Here is a 23,201-nt window from a genome sequence, read left to right on the forward strand (position 1 = left end):
TGAAGACTAGATGCCTTTCTGGAACGTGTGTAGTCAAAAATTAGCTCCTATGCTCTACAGAAAGCATGTGATATGCAGGGGGTCAGATGACACGCTCTAATGGTCTCTTCTGTCCATAAAGTCTGCTAATTGATGAAAAATGAGCCTAGCATGGGGAGAAGCCTCTGATGTTTTACTGTGTTCGGCTTGAGCCCACAATGAACGCTCATTGAGAGGGGTGATCTAGGGGAAGCAGCTCAAACATCCAATGTGGCTGGACAGGGGCAGGACATCAGCACTGCAGGGGAGGGGTGGGTGTGGCAGTGACATCACAAGGGCCTTTGGCAGGACCTCAGCCTATTGGACAAAGGTGGTAGGGAGGCGATGACCTCACAGAGAGATCTTGACATCAGCCAGGCAGGACAGGGGTGCAGGACAGGGGCCACCTCGGAGATCCCTGTGGCTTTGCTTCAGCACGTCTCCTTCTCGAGGTCTCTCCTAGAGGACTGAGAGAGCATTCACTTTCACATTCGTGAGCGCAAGGAGGACCCTCTTCGGAGTTTTCTCCTTTTCTTTTAGTGGTTTTGCTCGAAAACAGACGTCCCTGTATAGAAGGTAAGAGCCTCGGAGAGGTTTGGAACCTGTTCAGTCTGATCCATCAGGTGTCGGCTGATTTTTAGGAATGGAAAACACTAGATTGCGGGGGCAGCATTTTATTTCCGACCTAAGACTTTGTCCCTTAGAATTACTGGGGACATTGGGGTTTCTCCTTTTTGTTTTCCCTTTTCCTGTCTCTCCCTCCTTTCTCGTCTTCTCTTGCATCTTTGTCCTTTTCCCCTGCTTTCCTTTCACCACCAGGACCTGTCTGTGCGTGTGGAGTTGGGGACGGAGGGGGGGAGGGGGGGTTGCACTCCAACTCTCATTGCGGGAGGCCCTCCCAAAGACATGTGGCTGGAATAGTGCTCTAAGAGTGACTCCCTCCGGTGGTGACCCGGGACATCTGGTGAGAACTCTCAGCTTTCTGCTTCTCAGAGTCTCAATGCTGATTGGGGGAGTTTGGGGCTATTGTGAGGGAGGAGGCTCAGGTCCTTGTGACCCTCTTTTAAGACCAAGGAAATAGGGCGTAACCAAACATGTATTTGATTGCTCTTGCCGCTTTTCTCCATTCATTGTCTTGGAGTAATTCACGATTCTCTCTCTAATGGGCTAGTTCTTCTAAAATACTTACTAAAGAATTAGGTTTTAATAAAGCCAAATGCAACCCCATACCTCCAGTAACAAAGGAGTCAGGCGGCACCCTACAGAATTGGGGACAATCCGCTGGAAAGCAGTGACCCTGAAAAGGATTTTGGGGTCATAGTGGACAAGCTGTTCAACATGAGCTGTCAATGTGAAACTGTGTTAAAAAAGGTTAAAGCCATTCTTGGCTGGATAGAGTAGTGAGGATGGAAAGGGAAGTGAAAGAGCATTGGTGAGACTGATGTTGGAATGTTGAATCCAGTTCTTGTGTCCACATTTTGAATATTATGTTAAAACAATTGGAGAGGGTGCAGAAAAGATTCATAACTGAGTGATGGGGATGATGCCCTATTATGAGACATTGAAAAAGCTCAATCTGCTTAGTATATACAAGAGAAGAATGAGAAGTGAGTTGCTTGACTTCATGGAGAGAAAATGTTGAGTATAAAAGGGCTCTTTTATGTCTCAGAGAAAGGCATGACAAAACCCCATGGATGGAAGCAGAAATCAGAAAAAGGATAATGACAATAAGACCCAGATTTGTAAGAGGGTGGTGTTAGGGGGCTTATTCCTTCACCCACTTACTTCCCTGGTCCTTCTCACATGAACAGAGAGCAACAATACCCGAAGTCCAAAGGGGCAAACAATTCGATGTTTATTGGGGTGAACTTCCAGCAAGCATGATTCCAGTTTCCTTCCTTAGTATCCTCCTTCCCAGCTCTGACACCACAGAGCCTTACACCTATGTCCCTGTTCCGATTCCTGCCCTTAGCCAAGCATGATTCCAACTTCCTTACTCCCATTCCCTGTTCCCATCTCCCCCTTTAGCAAAACATGATTCCAATTTTCTTACCCCCATTCCCTGTTCCCATCTCACACACCCACATGCCCACCCCCACCCACCCCCCACCCCCCATTGACTACAGATTATATAGTAAAACTTGAGTTCTGCTTAGCTATACCTTAACCAATCATTTTCCTGAAATTTAACTAACCAATCCTAACATATTGTAACATGATTATGTAACCAATTATATCCCACCACCTCAATTAGTTTACACCTAGCAAAATTAATTATACAGCAGACAGGAACAATCACAGAACCAGACAGAGATTATACAGACAAACAACAGCAAAGTGGGAACTATAATGACAAAACAATACAGAAGTGAGGATTTCACATCCCAGCTATTGATAAGTGAGTTCTTGCCAGACAGGATGCTATCAAACTAAGTTTCCTTTCACATTTTCTAGGCACTTCCCTTTCTCTGGAGGTGATAGGAATACAATCCTGTCCTGATACTGCCTAACAGCCCAATAGCACCTTATTTCAATGTGACTAGTTTGGAATGTGAGGATGTGACCGTTCGCTTCCCAGCTTATGGCTGCCTCTGCTGCTTAGCCAAAGGCCTTAGCCTAAGAACAGGGCCTCAGACTGTCACAGTAAGAGAAGGCCCTTACACCAGCAGACAGTGATTTTGATTCTTTCTTTTATACCTCTATCACTAGCCAAGTGATAAGAATACACCTAAATTCTTAGAGTATAGGCCTTTACAGACAGGCCTGAATATCTATATCCTAACAGGTGGTTTGTCATTGGCACAAAGTACCAAGAGAAATGATGGCTTCTCCATCTCTTGATCTCTTCGAATAAAGACTAGATGCCTTTCTGGAAAATGTTTGAGTAAAAGAAAAGCCCAGCTCTTCTGACATACAGGAGGCCTTAGGATACGCAGGGGATCAGATTAAATGCTCGAATGGTTCCTTCTGGCCATAAAGTCAACTAACTTGTGAAAACCTAATTGCGGCCTGGGGAAGAACTTCTGTGTTCTACTATGTAGTCGGTGTCACCCTACAAGGAAGTGACATTGAGTGGGGTGATCCAGGGGAAGCAGCTGAAACATCCAATGTGGCTGGACAGGGGCAGGACATCAGCACTGCAGGGGAGTGGTGGGTGTGGCAGTGACATCACAAGAGCCTTTGGCAGGACCTCAGCCTATTGGACAAAGGTGGTGGGGAGGCGATGACCTCACAGAGAGAACTTGACATCAGCCAGGCAGGACAGGGGTGCAGGACAGGGGCAAGCTCGGAGATCCCTGTGGCTTTGCTTCAGCACGTCTCCTTCTCGAGGTCTCTCCTGGAGGACTGAGAGAGCATTCACTTGCACGTACGTGAGCGCAAGGAGGACCCTCTTTGGAGTTTTCTCCTTTTCTTTTAGTGGATTTGCTCGAAAACAGACGTCCCTGTATAGAAGGTAAGAGCCTCGGAGAGGTTTGGAACCTGTTCAGTCTGATCCATCAGGTGCTGGCTGATTTTTAGGAAAGGAAAACATTAGATTGTGGGGGCAGTATTTTATTTCCGACCTAGGATTTTGTCCCTTAGAATTACTGGGGACATTGGGGTTTCTCCTTTTTGTTTTCCCTTTTCCTCTGTCCCTCCTACCTTTTTCTTCTTGCTTCCTTTGTCCTTTTCCTCTGCTCTCCTCCCACCACCAGGAGCTCTGTGTGTGGAGCGGGGTCTGGGGGGGTTGTGGGAGGCCCTCACAGAGAGGTGAGACTGGACTAGTGCTCCGAGAGTGATCCCCTCGGTGGTGACCGGGGCCATTCTTTGGGCTATTTAATGAGAACCCTTAGCCTCCCACCCCTCAAAGTCTCAACCTTGATTGGCTGAGGAGGGGGCTATTGACAGGGAGGAAACTCTGGTCTTTGTTGTTCTCTTTTATGACCAAGCAAATAAGTCGCAATCAGTTATACGTTTGACCAATGTGGATGCTGCTCTCCATTCATTGTCTCGGAGCAGTTCATGATCCTCTCGAACATTCCAGTTCTTCTGAAATAATTGCTGAATAATTACTATGAACAATTGTTGGTCTGTAGCTCATTTGAGAGTAATTCTGCTACTGACTGGCTGCATCAGCTAAGACAAGTCCCTGCTCCTTTCTCAGCCTTCGTTTCTCCTTCTGTCAAGAATGAATAACAATCCTCTCCCACCTACCTCACCATGGGTGGATGCTGGGGATCCACTGAACAGTGTCACTCGGAGCAGTGCAGACTAGGGGGTGTCCTATCACACTGAGCCATATCAGATTATAACCTAATATTCAATTTGATTTGTATTTTATTGTTTTGAAATTGTGAAAAGCAGCAACTACTTAGCTCAGAGTGAAGCATCTCATCCAATTTTCTAGAGCATAGTGTCTCCCCTTTGTGTATGACGAGACAGTTGAATGCACTGTGACGGACAGGAGATGCTCTTGTTTTGCAAACAGATATTTTTGCAAAGAATTTTCATCCTACTTGTTATGATTTCAAGAAACAAAGTGGTTTCGTTTGAATGGATTTTCTGACAGAAAAAGGTTTCCATGAAAATGTTCACCTCTTATTTCCTGGGCCTTATCCGCCTCTGGGGGGTTGTTGTCTGTTAGTTAGAACAGGAATCAGGACAGTTGTCTTCTCTTTCTGGCTCCGTCACCGCTTCGCTGTGTGACACCTTGGGTAGGTCCAATGGGAACAGGGTCAATTCTCTAACTCCAGGCAGCAGGAAGCCTGGGTGAGATAAGGGATGTTAAGGCCATCTGCGAAGGAGAAAGGGATGTTTCCAGGTGTTGAATGTCAAGAACTCTAAACTTTGCTAAAATGGATAGTCTCGAGAAACAAGAACTAGTTGGGGCCAAACTTTAACCATTGTCTTCTATAAAGCCCATTCAGGAATGTGAGTCCCAGAGAGCCATAGAGAGGGGGAGCAACTTGCCCAAAGTCCCACAGATCAAGAGGCAGCAATTGAAGCAGGAGTGACACTCTCTCTCAAAGGCAGGGGGACCAGACATTAGGGCCTGGTTGCAATTGCCAGCTGTGGGAGGGAGTGTGCGGCAGTGGTCAGTGAAGGGGTCCATCCATGGCTCTGACACTCGGTGTGACCCTGTGGTCGCAGCTGAGGCCCGTTTGCCGTCAGTAGGGTTGGGGTCCCATGGCTACAGCCCAGTGGGTTTGGGAGGCTCCAGGAAGGTGAGTAAAGTGCTGGGATGTCAGGATCCCGGAGGCGCTGTCACCTCCGCCCTAGGGCCGTGTTCTGCACCCCCTGCTGCTGGCTGAGTTTCTCCGTCCCTTGGCAATCAGACAGACTCTTGTTTTCACAGCCAGTCGATCGCCCTCGTGTCATCACCCTGCCTGCTGGCTGGGCAGGGTAACTCCTGAGGTCACCACCCTCTCCAGCCTGCCTTGGGCTTGGAGAGTGAGGAGGAGGGTGAGGGACGTCTGCTGACCCTGAACATCCGCCATCCATTGTACCATCACTGAGAGCACGTGAGTGGCATTCGGGTTCCTCGGTGTGTTCCCCTCTCTGTCTGGGGGAGAGACTATCTCCAAAGGGGGATTTCATTTGCAAACAGCCCCCAAGAGCCCCTCACTCTTAGGCCAGGCAGGGGCTTCTCCAGAGCCGTCTCCAGTGTGTTTGGAAAGGTTCCAGCAATGGGGCTTCCCAGCCCTTCCCCTCCCAGCCCTTCCCTCCCAACCCTTCCCCAGGCTGAGAGTCTCTGAGGTGAACCAGACCCTGTGAGCTGCTGAGCCTGGAAATCAATGGGGAATGAGGAGGGCTCTGTGCTTCCTGTGCCGAGGGCCTTTGTGACTTTGATGTGAGGAATGATTTCCCAGGAGAAGTCCGGACTCCTGGCTTCTGTTCCTTCTCTAGCCTGGGTGGGAGAGTGGCCTGGGACGACAGGAGGGGACTGCTTCTCCAGAGTAACCGATGGTCTTTGGGACTGACCTCATTGCTGGAAAAGGATGAGACTTCCTGGCTATTGCAGCAGCAGGGATTACGAGGGGGAACGTTGGGAGCAGATCATGCAATGAACTCCTGCCCGTGTGTGTAGATGGCACTCCCTGCACTCCTGTGCGGGCAGAGGGGGCGGCTGTGGCTGGAGCAGGGAGGAGGAGGGACGGAAAAGGCCCAGGAGTGAAAGGCTGCCTTGAGCCCAGTCTCACCCCTGCTCCCCGCTCGGTTCCAGGATGGCCAGGCTCCTGCGGATGTTGCGGAGGAAGGCTCTGCAGGTGGCCCCAGAGCCTGAGGGAAGCAGCTGCCGTCTTCCCAAGGGGCAGAGCAACCCCTGCATCCCTGCTGGCGGGGAAGCAGGTCCCATCCAGGCCAGACGGCGGAAGTGCCCGGCCTTCTGGAAAAGGACCCCGGCTCCCGGCGCAGGCGCCGAGCTGGGAGAGGCCCCGACTAGGCCCCAATGGAGCTGGCCCAGGCTGCGGTTTTGCAGACAGGACCCAGCCCAGGAGGGGCGCCGGGCAGGGTGGCTCTGGGGCTTGTTGTGTGGGCAGCAGCGGCCCCAGGAGCCCAGACCTCGTTCCCATCAGGAGGCATCGCCCTGCCCGGTCTCTGAGGACCTTCCAGCCCCTGCAGGCCAGGAGGGGGAAGGTCCCTGTCCCAGCACGGGCAGCTCAGCATGGGACAGTGGCAGCACCTGGGCATCTGGCAGCAGCCAGGCCGATGGAGGCCACTGCTTTGTTCCAGGTGAGGAGCCGGGCTGGGCTCCGGGAGGGCTGAGGACGGGATGTGAACACCCTGGGCCCAGATGCTCTCCCAGGGATACGGGGGGCGGGTCTCAGCCCAGGTGTCTGGCCTGAGCCCCGCGAACCCCACGGACAGCAGCAGCCATCACACAGCTGCCCCTTCCGCACGGGGACCTGGGGGTGGGGGCATGAAGAGCTGCTGCCACTTTGGTCCTTGCTGCTCCAGGGCCGGGGGAATCGGCACCTCCCCTGGAGTCCTGGCCAGTGGAGGGGGGGTTCTTCTCTGGGCTTCTGCAGCTGTTGGGGGCTGAAGGCATCCCTGAGAGGGAGGTTTGGGGCCCCATCTGCCCTGGGTGCCTGAGGTGGGAAGGGGGGTCTTGAATCCTGCTCTGCCCACCACGCCCCTGTCCTTCCCTCCCTGGTGCAGGGACCCCCCTGGATTCGGAGCAGGAGGAAGGGGTGGACGTGGCCAAAGATGAAGCTGCTCTCAAGGTCATCCGAGAGCAGCTCCAGTGCAGAGATAAGGTACAAATGTTCCCCACTGGGCTGGAACCAAGATTGCCCTGCCCCTTCCCAGCATCCCCACCCCCTGCCGAGGGTCTTGTGCCTCCTGATCCACCACCCCCAATGGGACCCTTTTACATCCATGATGTGGGACCCCCAAGATGGGGGTGTCCCACAACAGCCAAAGTCATCTCCCCCCACAGGCACTGTCCCAGTTCCTGATCCTGCTTGTGTAGGAGTGGTGGGGGATTTGGACAATAGGCGGGTCCCCACAATCCCCCATTGAGGCCTGAGCCCTGGAGCTGGTGTGGGTGGGGCAGGAAGGTCCCTCATTAACAGGTTGTCTCTCGCTATACCCCACTCCCGGTGGGTACAGGATGAGGGGCAGCAGCTCCTGTTCCTTCAGGCCATCTACCCCGCATGTCTGGCTGCACGGGAGAGAGGGGAGGACACGCTGGAGCCGCGCTGCTGCAAGGCGGCTGTGGTGAAGAGGATCGTGGTGAGTGAGACACGCCATACGGCAGCTGGAGGGAGGGGGAGAATTGTGGGGCTGGGGGGCAGCTGAGAGTGGGGGACAAGGAATCTCATGGTCCCAGCTCAGTCGTCGGGTTGGGGCTGAATGGGGGCAGTTTTGACAGGGAGGAGGAGAGAAGGGGATTGGGAGTGAGCTGGGCAGGAATCCGAGAAGGGGGACAAGTCGGATGGGCAGGAAGGAATTGGAGGAGCGGGAGGTGGTGGGGGATCCTGCTGGCCATGTGGGGCACTGGCTGTGTCATCTCCTCACTGGGAGGCGTCAGTCGGGCCTGAATCTCACACGCTCCTTTGTCTCTTTCACGTCTCACAGGAGCTCATCGAGGAGCTTCCCGATGACTCGTCACCCAGCGCCGTCCTCGCCCACTCCCTGGCTGCAGTGGGCTACCTCTGGTACTGAGACAGCCCCACCCCCCCACCCTGCCGGCTCCCCTCACCCCAGTGCTGCTCAGGCCCAAGGCTGGGAGTCACCGTCACTGTCCCTCCCAAGTCACCTCCCAAGAGTGGCGCCTCTGGCAGAGATGGTGGGGTGGGGAGGGTCACTCTCTCCTGGCGGGGCTCTTCTTTTCACTCCCATAACATGACAGGGGCCTTGGGAAGGGGCTCACTCCCGGGCTCCGATACAGGAGGGGCAGCAGGCTCCAGGGAACAGCAGCTATTCCTGTCCTGCCACTGTCTGTCTGGGACACCTTGGCCTTGTCATTCCCTAGCGAAGTGCCTCAGTTTCCATTCTCGCCAGCCTGTGCCTCTATCCCTGTGGCTTGGTGTCTGTGTTGGCGACAGTCCCACCCAGTACTGCACAGTCTAATACAGCTCCTCTCTCTTGCCAGCACCATGAAACCTGCCCTGGAGCCAGCCCTAGAGACCCACCTCTTGCGAGCTGCCCTTCACTCCGTCTTCACCCTGGGCACGGAGAAGGACTCCACCGCCATCCAGGTACCTCCTCCTCCATCCTCCTCCTCTTCCAGAGTAGTCCTTGGTCCCTACTCCCTTGATTCGCTGGAGCTCCAGATTTAAGGGTGGGGTAGTGGAGATGGAACAAGCTGCAGGCTTGGATCCTTCCCTCCAGCAGGGAAGAGATTACCCCTCCCTGGGGGATTTTTCTTTCTTTCTTTCTTTCTTTCTTTCTTTCTTTCTTTCTTTCTTTCTTTCTTTCTTTCTTTCTTTCTTTCTTTCTTTCCTAAGCCGTGTTTGGCCCAGAAGCCCAGGTTCCATCCACAGCAACTTGGCTGTTTCCTACTCTTCTGCCTACAAGGCCCTCTGCAGAGACCTGCTAAGCTCATGGATTAAAGGTCCAGGGGTCATCAATTCTTGCAAATTGCCTGCAGTGGGATGTGAAGGAGAGAGGCCAGGAGATGTGTTTGGGAGTCTCCCCAGTGCTTCCCAGAGACCCCTCTTCCCATCCTGTGGCAGGTGTAGGCCCAGGTTCCCTAACTCTGACCCATGCTTTGCAGACTCTGCAGAAAGTCATCGCAGAGGTCCTGGATGCCATGCTGGGGAACCTGCTGGCAGAGTCCCCAGACACAGACAGGCTCCACTTCATCTTGGAGGTGAGCCCCATTTCACCGTAACTCTTTGGGGGACTGGTAAGGAGAGACTGGAAGATCCATTTTCTACTCTGTCCTCCTAGCTGGGTCCCCAGTGGGCCGTCCTTGGTTGGTGGGTCAGTGCAATGTAGTGTCAGGTCCTTCCTTCTTGAGGAACAGAGGAAGGAGCTGGGACTCCAAGCCAGAGCTCTGCCTGGTTCTGCTGAGCACTAAGCACAGGGCTCCTGGCTGTCTTGGGGAGAGAGAGTCTGAAAATCCACCCTTCCCCCTCCCCTCCAACACACAGAGCCCATGAGATTAGGGAGCTACTTCTCAGAGAAGAGGCACATGCTCCTTCCTAGAGAAACAGGAGGGCCCCAGGGAATCAGCCCTTCCCTCTGATCTGCTCTGAAATTCCTGGGGGGATTGTGCTCTCAGTCACTCCCTACTTCCCCCCAAGGATTTGCATAGCAGGGAAGGGCCGAGGGTTCAGTCTTCTTTCTGGTGAACTGTTCAGGAATCAGGAATTCTGGGAGGATGGGACCAGCCCCTAGATTGTCCCAATCTAGAGAGATGCGGAGAAGTTGTGACCTGAAGGGTACAAGCTGCATCCTGGGGGAAAGAATCCCCTTCTAAAGCTCTGCCATCAAGGACTCAGCTATTTCCCCCTGCGCAGAATGTCTCAGGCCCCTGGGGCTGGAGGCGTTGGGGGCTCATTTGTAAAGCAGGAGCAGCTGGCCACTGAGTCTGACCTGCCTCCTTTCCCCACAGCATGTCAACCTCTGGGTCGTGTCCAGGGTGTCGCAGGAGCGAGCCAGGGCCATCAGGAGCAGCACAGCCCCGCTGAGATACACAGTCACTCTCCCTGAGTTTGACGTAAGTGAGCTCCGAGCCCAGCTTGCTGGCTCCAGGCGGAGGCGGGCTGGCTCCAGCGGGCTGCAGGATCTGCTGCTGCTGCCGGGGCTGTGGCTTCGGAGGGTTCTTCATGGGGAGGCAGAGTCAGAGCAGGACTGAGCTAGCTTGAGTCAAGTTCTTCTTGTCCTGGTTCAGTGTTGACCCTGGGCCTTTAAGGGGACCATGCTCCAGCCCCTGCTTGGCATCCCGGGCTCCCTTGGCAGCAGAGCAAATGAAGGTTCGATCTCAAGCTCCTCTCCCCCAGCATCTCCTGTAGAGGGGCTAAGGGGAAGGAGCCCTCTGGCCCAGGGCAGACAGGGAGCTGAGAGGAAAATGCTGATGGAGTCCCCTCTGCTCTCCCTTCCATTAGATCTCAGCCGAGTTCCCTCAGATGGGTCGCCATGTGGCCCAGCTGGCTCTATTTGTCAGCGATCCAGACAAGGACATCAGCCGGCAGGCCAGGGAGGGGACTTACCGGCTCTACCAACTGCTGCTCCAACAGAAGGGTAAGGAACCCAGCTGGGACACGGAACCCAATAGGGGACTGAGAGTGACCATATGTTGATAATGGGACCCTAGACCATTTCTCTCAGACTGACCCCAGCCGGAGGACAAGTCTCTCTCTGCCTCTGTTCTTCTCCACTCCACTGTGGAGCCACCAATGGGATTGGAAGGACACAGAAACTGCAACCAGAATGAGGAGAAAAGTCGCTCTCTCTCTCTCTCTCTCTTCCAGGTCTGACCATACATGACGTGGAGGATCTCTGGTGCTATGACTGGCACCAGGACAGAAGGCTCTTAGGCTACAAGAATACAGCCAGAGTAGGGGAGGTAAGGGCACTGTGCCAGGGCATGACACAGCTCAGGGAGTGTAGCTGGCTGGGTTCCCTGCAGTGGAGGCCTCCTGAAGACAGGAAAAGAGCCTGCTCCTTATTTCCAGCTCAGAGTTCCTCATCCAGCAACCAGTGGGACACGCTGGTGCCAAAGGTCCCACACTGGGACTGGGCCAGGAGTCTCCTTGTTCTTGTCAGGCTGCAGGTTGGATTCCCCTTGAAGAAACCAAGGAGCTGCAGAGGCCATTCCCAGCGAGGAGAGAAATCACTAAGCTGCGGGGAAGAGACCTTTGGTCTGTCAGCTCCAACCCCCTCCTCCCCTCAACAACACACGCACACTCCTCTAGCCGCTGAGGTGCAGGAGATCTCTCTGCTGGAAGCAAGACAGAGTCCCCTGTCGTCTCTGTGCCCTGAACAGCAGAGTGGGCCTGCTCACACACATTAGAGATCCATTTCCAGCCCATCCTGGCCCCTGCCATAAATTGCCTTCCCGAAAGAGCCACTGGAGTCTTTGGTCCCTCAGCATCTGCGACCTTTTAATAAAGGGGCTTCCCTGAACCCTGGGACCCTGAAATTTGGATATTAGGAAAAACTTTTTCACTAAGAGGGTGGTGAAACACTGGAATGCGTTACCTAGGGAGGTGGTAGAATCTCCTTCCTTAGAGGTTTTTAAGGTCAGGCTTGACAAAGCCCTGGCTGGGATGATTTAACTGGGAATTGGTCCTGCTTTGAGCAGGGGGTTGGACTAGATGACCTTCTGGGGTCCCTTCCAACCCTGATATTCTATGATTCTATGATTCGATTCTATGATTCTATGAAAGCCTCCTGGGGAATGAACTGCCTTGGCCACAGCAGCTCTCTTCCCCGCCCTTTGGGGCACTAGACGCCATTGTACCACCAGGACTTGGAGGCTGGCTCTGGGCAATCTACTCGAGCCTCATGTCCTCTTGGTTTTAGGTCTTTGAAAAATTCTTCTCCGTCGGGCAGAGAAGATCCTTCGTACAGACAGCATTGCTGGCCATCCACGACCCCCTGCTGCGTGTCAGCCAGGCTGGGCTGGTGCTGGTCTACTCCCTCCTGGGGGAAGCCCAGCAACTGATGGGGGACACGGTAAGCAGCTGCAATCGACTCAGAAGCTTGGGGTGGGACCCAGGGCCTCATTCCTCATTGAGTTATGAGGAGAGGCTGAGGGAGCTGGGATTGTTTAGCCTGCAGAAGAGAAGAATGAGGGGGGATTTGATAGCTGCTTTCAACTACCTGAAAGGGGGTTCCAAAGAGGATGGCTCTAGACTGTTCTCAATGGTAGCAGATGACAGAACGAGGAGTAATGGTCTCAAGTTGCAGTGGGGGAGGTTTAGATTGGATATTAGGAAAAACTTTTTCACTAAGAGGGTGGTGAAACACTGGAATGCGTTACCTAGGGAGGTGGTAGAATCTCCTTCCTTAGAGGTTTTTAAGGTCAGGCTTGACAAAGCCCTGGCTGGGATGATTTAACTGGGAATTGGTCCTGCTTTGAGCAGGGGGTTGGACTAGATGACCTTCTGGGGTCCCTTCCAACCCTGATATTCTATGATTCTATGATTCTATGATTCCCATCCTCTCGCCATTTGCTGGCCTGGTAGCAAGGAGCCTAGTGGGGACTTCTGGCCTTCATGGACTTCTGTTCTTAGGATGTGGTGCTCTGCTATCACTCCTGGGAAGGACAGGAGAGTCCCCTAAGTGCCCTCTGGGAACCTTTCCTGCCCCACAGAGCTGCACCCATTTCCCCATGGCCTAGTGTCCATGTCACCCCAGCCACCATCGAGAGTTGCTCCCATCCCTGGCATCCTGGGAGGCCAAGGACTGACTGGTGATGGTGACTGACTGAGGCACATGGGCGTGGAAAGCTGGTCTTGCTGCTGGTAGGGCTGGACCCGCTCTCGAGAGATTGGGAGGATTCAGTCGTCAGGGGCTGCTGACCTGCTCCATTCACCAGGGCTGCCATCCTGTGGTTTCAGGTTTTGTCACTGGGGTGTCTTGGGGAAAGGTCTCAAGCTCTCCCCATTCCACTTCACTGCTGCCAGAATCCCTCCCACCCCCCGCCACCCTTCTAGAGCCCCCTCCCTGCCCTACCTGGGTGGGGATGGAGGTAGGGGTGGAAGAGAGGGTTCTCCGAACTTGAGCGGTGTCCCCAGGTGGGTTGGAGGTGGAACAGCTGTCAGGGGCACTGATGGGGAAGTGGCAGGAGCTCACCCTACAAGGAGGGGGTTTGGCACTGAAGGTCACTAGAGAGGACAGCAAGCCTCCATCCTGGGGGTCAGGAGGGTGAATCTACCACTCAGACATGAGCAGCTGCTGCGTGGAAATGATGGTGCTGGTTCCAGGTGCCCTTCATCCTCCCTGATTCCTGGGGAGTGTCTCAGTCTCTGACATGTTCTCGTTCCCCTGCAGCATGAGGATGTCACAGCCAAGGTCATGGGCCAGCTTCACATGATTCGGCACTTGCGCCAGATGCCCGAGGCGCTGCAAGGGCTGTGGCTCATCTGATGCTCTTCAAGGTTCCCCTCCCTGTTCAGCAAGTCCCGCTCCCTGCTGCAGGTACTGCTGTGTCTCACTATAAATGGGGGACTAGTGGAAGCAGAAATGGAGGCCCCTGGCACTCATAGGAACTCTCTCCCCTCTCTGTGGAGCTGTGTCCTTCCCGCGGCCCCCCAGATACCTTCATCTGGGGCAGGAGCTCTTTCCCTCACACCCATATCCCTCCCCTCTTTCCTTGATCTCACCCCCATCCCATTTCCCGTGCTCCCAGGCAGAGATCTTCCTGCCCCATATGGCGCAGAAGGACCTTTGCGTCAGGGCTACAGACTGTCTGCCCAACTGAAGCTCAGGAAGCTCCACCTTTGAGGAGGTGAGAATGGGACAGAGGCTCAGGGCTAGCTTCATCTCCTGCCCTTTATTCTTCCCTTGGCCCTTCTCTGGGCTCTCAGAGTCTGACATGAAGAGGAGCCTCCTCCCCACATGTCTTCTAGGCCCTGGGGTGTGTGACAGCCTCCCAGATGGGTGCAGTCAGAAGCTGAAGCACCTCAGGGAGCAGTGGGGACAGGTCCCTTGTCCTAGGAAGCCAAGCAGTAGTAGTTCTCAAAGAGGCCTAGAGGGAAGAGCCCACTCCCTCTTGGAGGTAAGAGCCATTGACTTCTTTGGGCAAAATGGGTTTCTTGGGGGAGAAATGGGATCCCTGCTGCATAGCCTGGGTGGGAGCTTCCCCCATCCCTGGGACAGAGACATCTTCATCAGTGTGCCACCCTTGTTTTTTTCCAAGCAGGAGGCTCCCCAGAGAACTCCTCCTCAAACCTCTTCTCCTGGGAGCGTTTCTGGGAGGAGGCTCCTGTCCCTCAGTCTCCAACTCCATCATGCAGTCTCTTTCACCTAACATCTCCGCTCTCCAGCTCCACTTGCCACAGCAGGACAAACGGACCTTCAGCTCGTAGGGAACAGACTCTGACCTCCTTCTGATCAGCAATGGGGTTTCACCATCCCCTCAGCAAACCTGTCAGCCGGGCTGGACCGGATTTGAAGGAGGAGGGTATCTAACAGGGTGGCTTGGCCTATGGCTGCCTAGCCTGGGGCTAGGCCAAATTGATGATCAAGTGAGCCCCACCTGAGAGGAAACAAGGGAAAACAGCAGCAAAAGTCCAGAAGCAGAGCGAGCTGTTCAGGAGATAGCCTTGGGCCAAACCCTGGAGTCCAGGGTAGGACTGGCTTCTCTCACTGTCCCTAAGGAAGGGGACATAGAAGACCATAGAAACCCAAGAAGGGCAGGCCGAACCGAAATCAGGCTGAGGAAGAACTCCCCACGAGGGTGGAAGGCCTTGTTTCTGTTCAAGACATTTTGGGACTTTGTTTGCAAAGAGCACGACCCAGGAAGGAGTGGAGTAAAGGACAGTCACCTGGTTGGAGGGCTGAGTTCCCAGCCAACAAACTGCAAGAGTGAGTATGAGCGGGGTTGCTAGCCCAGCGAGAAAGCAATGACACGAGGCCTGGCCAGCATCTAGCGGTGAGTGAACTCTGGTACACACCCAAAGTGGCCGTGTCTAGAGCCCTGGGTAGGCTCTTCTGTGGGAATTTCCCATGGGTCAGTGGGGCCAGAATCTCTCCTGCTCCTTTGGTCTCTTTGGGCTTCCCACAAGATGTCTGGTAAACTGCCCTTGGACTCTGGGCCCAGCACCGCTCAGAAATTATTCGCTACCTTCAGAGAGACAGGGCACAGCTCAGCCTGTTGGGTAGGCTGGAGAATCACACTTCACTCGAACACACAACACTGAGGTGGTTTGGGAAGTATAGTAACAAAGAAGAGATTTAAGTGATACTAAGCAAGAGAAAGAGACAAATTTCAAAGAGAGAAACAAAACACAACACACTTTGTAGTGACTAAAACTGAATCTTAACAAGTCACACTCTTTGCCTTAGCAGTTTCCAGACTAACATCTCAGCTTTCCTAACAGACCTTCTTTGATGTCCCTGTAGGGTAGAAAACGTCTCTGTCGAATCCGCTGATTTGATTGCTTCGTCTTCTGGTTTCAGACCCTCTGTTCTCCTTCTGGGCTGCCTGGACCCTGATTGTAACATTTCTCTGGCCCAGCCTCTTACACAGATGTGTGCTGCAGCCAGCCCAGCGCAGGGAGCAGTGGGGACAGATGATCTCCTTCTGTCAGACCAAGCAACAGGGTCCCATTGAGGCTTCGATGGAAGATCCCAGGCATCTCCTGGAGGTAAGAACCGTCCACCCTTCTGGGCACTTGGGGCTGTTGCAAGAAAGAGGGGGCTCCTGTTCCATAGCCTATTTGTCCTCATGACTGTGTTTTTTTCTTCTCAGAGGATGCGCCCGGGACCCTGGAGACTGTTTCCTGCAGGAGGTTTTAGCAGGGAGAGATCACTCACTGTCCTGACCCCTGGGTCATTAACCCGGGTCTGCAGGGTTCCTGGGAGCAGCCACCCTCCAGCACGCCACCTGGAAGCCTACGAAAAACTGCTTACCTAGGACTGACGAAGTCCAGACCCAGTTTGAGGCTCCTATTGGCAGAGTCCCAGAGCAGCTAATCGGCCCCCGGGACCTCCTTAAACCAGCAGCAGGAAGAAGAAGCTGTCTGAACAGCCGAGATCCTCCCCGGCTCTGGACCGTGTGTTGGCTGTTCCTGCTCCTACTCCCCAGGCTTGATTTTCTGGCATCTGGACTCAGGGTGACTCACCTGACTTGAGATTCTGAACACAATTTGGTCTTTTGCTTCTGCTGTTCCAGTGTCCTGACCCAGCTGACTCTCGACTCCTGTCTTGTGAGTGTGGACTCTGCCCCTGACCACTAGGTCTGGCTGCCCATGACCCGGCCATGACAATGACTTTTCTACAATTCCTCCAATGCCCTTTTCTGCTCTCCAGCTCTGCTCTCCCAGCAAGACACACCGATGCCTTGGCTCCCAGAGTCCTGCTTACCTGCTAGTCAAGGGCTCATGGGGAGTGCTTGTCTTGCCCCCTCCCCCATCACAGCTGCTTGTCCTCGGGGACTCTCCCTAGCGCAGAGGAGAATCCGTCCTGGCAGCAATTCAGGAAGTCACAGAAGGGACGGTCTGCTCAGCTCCCTCTGCAATGCCACTGCCCGAGAGCATTACGAGTGGGTGCCCAGTGACTGTGCCGGCAGCTCCTTGAGAGACTCCTGGGGGCCGGGTAGTCGTGTTTCACGATGACCGCAGGAAGCCATGCAAAGAGTGCAGCATTGAGAAGACTCTCCTGCTGTCCCAAAGGGTTTCTGTTCTCCTGCACGGTCAGACCATGGGGCCAGGCTGCAGAATGGGGAAGAGCTGTTTGGTGACGAGTCCAAGGATTCACCATACAGGTGGCAGCAGCTGCAGATCCTGGAGTCCCTGTGGTCGGGTTACCATGTGTCCGGAGTTTCCCGGACATGTCCGGCTTTTTGTGTTTTAAATTGCCCTCAGGGAGGAATTGGTAAAACTCTCCAAAGGGCCGGGATTTCCCTCCCAATGCAGCACTCTGGGGGCGGAGGGGGAGCTGCGCACTCTGTGGGGGAGCACGGCACTGTGTCTGGCTCCGCACCCCAGACACACTGCTCTGAGCAGCAGGGTACGGGGGCCGGGGGGGCTGGAGAAGGGGCATGGGGTCCCAAGGGACAGTCAGTGGACAGGGAGCAGGAGGGGTTGGATGGATGAGGGGTTCTGGAGGGAGCCTGTCAGGGGGTGGGCATATGAAGAGGGGTCGGGGGAGTCAAGGGACAGGGAGCGGGGGGGTTGGACAGGGCGGAGGTATGCGGGGGAGTCAGGGTCAGGGAGCAGGGGGATTGGATGGGTTGGGGGTTCTGCGGGGGCAGTAAGGGGACAGGGAGTGGTTGGATGGGTGTGGGAGAGCCAGGGGTCTGTCAGGGGGTGGGAGTGCGGATAGGGGGAAGGGCACTCAGGGGACAGGTAGGGGCTGGAGTTCTAGGGGGGCAGTTAGGGTGGAGGGGTCTAAGGAGGGGGCAGTTGGAGACAGGGAGAAGGAAGGCTTAGATAGAGGGCAGGGTCCTGGGAGGGGGCGATCAGGGGACAAGGAGCAGGGGGGGTTGGATGGGTTGGCGGTTCTGTGGGGGGCAGTCAGGGGGCAGGAAGTGGGAGGGAGTAGATAGGTGGCAGGGCTACCACTCCCCCCCCACCCTCAGAGTGTCCTCTTTTTTGAAAGTTCAAATATGGTATCCCTACCCTATGGGCCCAGCCTCCACTCCTGAGAGTTCAGGCGAACATCCCCCTGTTCTCAGGGAGTCTTTGGCTTTGGCGGCTGGGCCTGCCTGCCGAGACAGAGGACTCAGTGTTTCCATTAGGCTGCTCAGTTGCCAATGCAGCCACCCAAAGACGTGAAGAATGGAAGCGAAAGAGCAAAGCTGGACCCTCCGCTGATCTCCTGCAATCAAGTGAGCCCAGCCTGGGAGAGATAGAGAAAGCTCCAAGGTGGCTGGTGGCTGCAGGGAGCCAGGGGAGGAGAAATAAATAGTTCATGATGAATCCTACGGGCTTTGTCTTGTGTGGTGAAGGGTTTCAAATGGGTCTAGTTACTATCACATTCAACTTTACAATCACTGTGTCTGATTGAAGGGCAGGTCTAGAAAGGGCAGAGGTCACTCAAGGAGCTTCAAGTCTCAGATTCTGTCCCTACTGCCTGCTTTGACCAGCTGATCTCAACCCAACAGCTCCCTCAGGTGGTCGCAGTGGTGAGCTCTTTCCCTCTTTTTCTGGTTTTACCGCCGGCATGGGGACAGGATACATGTGGCCAAGGCAATGGAGAGGCATGGGGGTCACTTGCAGAGGCATGCAGAGAACTTGCAGAGTTGCCTGTTCATGCAGTTCCTATGGGGGAAGCACGGTAGGGTACCGTGCACTCCGGGGCACGATTTCCAATTTTGGTGGTGGCAGGGAGGATAATTTCACCCTGATTCCAGGGGCTACTTAGGCACGTGAAAACTCTACTGTTTTGACAGATAACTTAGCAATGAGCTGACAGGAACTCTTGCCAGACTGCTTTCCGGGGAAGACAGCTATAAGAATGGATCCAGGAAATGGTTCTGTAGCTCTAAACTGTTTGGACACTTTCAGGGAACATTCCCGATGCAAGACTGAGATCCCCAAAGTTATCCTGGGTAACCCTGAGAGACTTATGGAAAACTAGCAGATACCACATCTCTGCTGTCACTTTGCACTGACAAACTCGGACTGTCCGAACCTGTTCATGTATTTTACCTGCTTTAACCTCTCAAGAACTTTCACATATAAAAGAAAGAAAATTAAATAAACGACATACTTACACCGATATAGGGCTGTAGCGTAAACCCGACCTCAGAGTTGTCCCATTGAAATGGAATTATTCACAGCAGTAATTAAAGTTAAACATGAACGTAAGTGTTTCCAGGCCCAAGATTAAGGCCACAGGTTATGAGAGGTGCAGATGCAAGAAGAGAAGAGCTGTGCAAAAACTGAAATGCCACTTGGAACCTGGCCCAAACAATGCATCATGAAAAATAAACTCATCTTGTTATACAGTAACAGAGCTGGTTCAAAAAGGTTTTACACTGACAATGCAACCTTTGAACTAAAAATGCCACTTTGGATTACATTGATCATTTGAAAAAAGTTACCTCTTTAAAAAAAACATTTTGGATTTCTCTGCCCACTTGAGAGAGAATGTGGAGTTTTTCCCACCAAAATGAAACAAAAATTTGATCATTAAAAACATTTCCAAATAAGTTTGAAGAATATGGGGGGGGAGAGTGGTTTCTTCTTCAACTTTCATGAACCTCTCCACCCTCGCTATGTCTGTCTGTATGTACATGAATGATAAATATGTCCGCTACTGAAACTTTTACAAACAACGGCTCTCATCAGGAGCACTGAGGTCACATTACGCAGAGAAACACCCAGGCCTGCAGGGTTCACATTCTCCAAGACATAAACCGCCCCAAGACGGGAATGTCACACACAACACAGTGTGACTGGCCCGGGTTGGTTCCGTGCATGTTTTGCTGTTGCTGGCAAATTGTGCTGTTTTAAGGTGCGGGGGGAGTTATATTTGAAATGAGTTCTTCATCCTCTCCCACTCTCATCTAGGGGTCCCGGAACAGGGGAGACCAGGGCCCACCACTTTTTACTGGCCATAAGTGTGAGTGACTGGATGATGGGGGAGAGAAGGGAGTGAGCGGGGGCAGTGTTTTGGGGGCAAAGGGGCGGCATGAAGTGGGAGCTCAGGGAAAAAGGCGGTGTGAGGGGGGGCCTCAGGGAAAGGAGCGGTTTGAGGGGGCAGGACCTCGAGGAGAAGGGGTGGCACAGGGGCTGGGCCACAGTTTGGGTGCCAGCAGCCCCCCCACACACACTTTTAGGAAGCTTTTGCCCATCCTGCCCTCATCCCAAATTAATTTGTTGCAGTAAGAAAACTTTGAGCAACAAGGAGACTTAGAGACGCACAATATAACTGCCAAAATCCTCACCTGCCCCTCGAGCTGGGCAAACAGAATTTTTTGGTAGCTGGCAATTCCAAAAAAGAGTTGGAAAAAAACCGGTTTCAGGTTGAACAAAACTAACATTTTTCCAAATTTTTGATGAACCAAAAAGCTTTAAAAAAAAACAAAACAAAACAAAAAGACCCAGGAACATTTCAAGGGTTGTAACTTTTTGAATCTTTAAAATAAAATTGAAGGACATTTTTAAACAAAAAAATGTTTCAAACTGAAAAATCTAAATGGTTTGTTTGGAAAGCGTCTAAACGAAATGCTTCGACTTTTTAAGAACTGTGGGGAGGGTCTGGACGTGAACAATTCAGCAGACCGGATACGAATTCGCAAACAGGTCTCCTTCCCCATTATCCAGGACTGAGTTTCGATTCCTGTTTCTGGTTCCCTGGGCCTGGTCCCCGTCCCTGTCACACACTGCGGGGAGCTCAGATTCCTGGGAATCCTGCCGACTTCCAGGCTGCGGGGAGGGATGAGTCAGCAGCTTCCTGAAGACGAGTCGCGAGTAGGCAAACACTTTCCCTCTACCTTTCCAAAACCCACATCGGTACAGTAAGACTAGCACCCCCACCGCTGCCACCACTCCATGCACCAGGAGACGATTCCAGGACACTGGCTCTGAAACAAAAGAGAGAGAAAGGCCCCATGACTAAGGGACTTCGTTAAATCATCCCACTGCTGCCATGAGGATCCCAGAAGATGAAGACATTCCTGGGATACAGGAAGAGCTGAGTTGGGTCGTGTGCACATGGGCACCACTCAGAACAGCGGGAATGAGATCTCCAGGCTCATTATCCCCATCGGCCAACCTGACGGAGGGAGAAAGGTGAGCCCGGCAAAGCAGCCCCGTTACAGAGTCTGGGAACCGTGATTTTTAAGATGCTCCAGGATGGGGTCCCTCAGCTCTTAAGGTTAGAGGGAACGGTTAGGATCATCTCCTCCAGCGTCTTCTGAAGCCTGGGGAAAGGCTAGCCGTGGTGGGAAGGGTGGGGTTTGAAGATGTATCCATGAAAATGGGGGGTGGGGTCGCTAGCACATTGCTGACAGGTGAGGGGCACGATTGGTTTCTTTGCCTTGAGGAGGGGTCTCAGCTTTTAAAAGTTTTGGGAAGAATAATTTAGTCTGAGCCCTGGCATAACCCAGGCCAGAGAACGTCGCCTACTGATTCCTGCACCCACTCCAGTGATTTATGACACTGACTTGGCATTGAGAAGGATTTTATCATAGGCTTAAATCCAGTTGCAGAAGGGAAAGGGCATTAGAAGCTGAAAGACCCCAGAAATGGCTCTGGTTTTCTACACAAAATAACCACCCGGGGCTGATTTTCCCCAGCCCAGCGCCTTGCAGTCATGCACCCACCACCTAGTGAATTTGGTGTGCAGGCAGGCTCCCAAATCCAGACAGTGGCACTTCACATCCACTTTGCCCTGGCATCAGGGACTGCCCTGAGCGCCCATCCTGCAAACACTTACGCACCTGAGCCCTCCCACTGCGATCCAAGGCTACTCCTATGGATGGAGTTAAACACGTGGCTAAAGCATTTGCAGAGGTTCCAGAGAGCTGAGGCTCCATGTAAAAGGAACATTACTTCAGTTATTCCAATCTTGGGTTTATGAGATGCTCCTGCTCGCCCCCTCCCTTCACAGCTGAGTCTCCCACCCAGTGGAATTCTCCAAGGAACTTCCCACTCTGAGACCCTAGACACTGTGTCCAGCGCTAGCTGTCCCTCTGGCCCAATCCCATGCTTCAGGACATAGTCTGAATGCCACGGAGGTCAGTAATGAATTCCCCACCTGCATTTACAGCATGGTAAAACTAGCCATGTATGTTACAGCGGTTCTTGCTTTTCCTGGAAGCATCAGATATTGTCCCCTGGGCTGGACCAGACAGGACAGCAGCCTGAAATGCCCTACGGCATTGGCTTGAACTCAGACTGACCCTGTGGAAAACAGGCTACAGCTCCCTTTAAAAAAAAATAAAAATAAAAAATTAATTCATAAGGAAGACTAGAGGTAAAATTCCCAAGTCCACTTAAGTCACTTTGGTGCTTTTGAAAATTGTGCCCTCTAAACTCAGCCCCGATCCCTGTAGCGGCCACTCCTGTAAGCTGTCAAGTTCTGGCCCATTCCTGTAAGTTTGCGTTTGTGGCGTTTTTAATACAAGCCGCATTACATGCCACAAAGAACCCTGGGTGGTAAATTTTGAAATACAACAAGAACAACAGGAAGAGGAAAAATATGCTCCAGACATGCAAGTTGATCAAGTTCGTGTTGTCATAGGAAACTTAACTTGTGTGTCCGAACCGCACAACATTACTGCTGCACTCATATTGGTTTTGCATCTCATTATTTTTAAATAGCAAAGAGAAAAAAATAATGGGCTTAATAACGGTGCCATCTGGGCTTTGAGTTTTACCAACTCTTCACAGCAGAAGAAAGATTGGCGTTCTCCATTGCCTTATGCCTGGGTCTGAATTCTCAGCAGTGCCAAGTTTTCACTTGGCTCAGCAGAGAGGGATGAGAAAAGGGGGCTTGAAGTCACCCTTTTGTTCCCCCAAGATTTGGCTGGCTGGTGCCTGAAATAGCACCTGACATAAAACGTAGAGCACCGTTGAGGCTGCTCTAAGTTACACTGGCTGTCGTGGCAGCAGTTCTGAGCCAGCATTATGCACCACACTCTCTTTGCTACCACACCAAGTCCCCAGACTAAAGATTGGGAGGAGGCAGGTGACATAGGGAGACACACCAGCTTTGTGCAACCGAAGAATTTCTAAGCTGCCCCTTATGGGCAGTTGGCATGAGGCCCAGGATCAAACTCCTTGTGCCGTGATGGGTGGGTGAGGGAAGAGTTCTGGGCCCCAATTCAGCCATACCCTGATCCTGGTGTGTGTCATTTACACTAGTGTCTGCAGTTCTTTTGGTATTTCATGCTCACTTTGCATCAGTGTAAAGGTGACACAAACAAAGTGCAAGGCAACAGAGAGTCCAGCCCCCGCCCTCCCCCCACACTGATCGCTTTAACTAGAAGTTTCAATTGCAACCAAAATTGTGGAGAGATTTAAAAAAAAAAAAACCCAGAATCACAGGAGCTCTGGTAATCAAGTGATCCATCCCCTGTCACCCATTCCCAGCTTCTTGAAAATATAGACTAGGGAAACCATCCCTGCCCA

General features: G+C 53.0%; 1 protein-coding gene across 5 annotated transcripts in view; it reads right to left on the minus strand.

Annotated features, from left to right (window-relative positions):
* The window catches only part of LOC140898275 (butyrophilin-like protein 2), a 1,102,357-nt gene that overhangs the window by 1,019,650 nt on the left and 59,506 nt on the right, over positions 1 to 23,201 (minus strand). The gene's annotated exons all lie outside the window — the stretch shown is intronic.

This window comes from Lepidochelys kempii, chromosome 14 (genome assembly GCF_965140265.1).
Source record: "Lepidochelys kempii isolate rLepKem1 chromosome 14, rLepKem1.hap2, whole genome shotgun sequence".
NCBI classification, from domain to species: Eukaryota; Metazoa; Chordata; order Testudines; family Cheloniidae; genus Lepidochelys; species Lepidochelys kempii.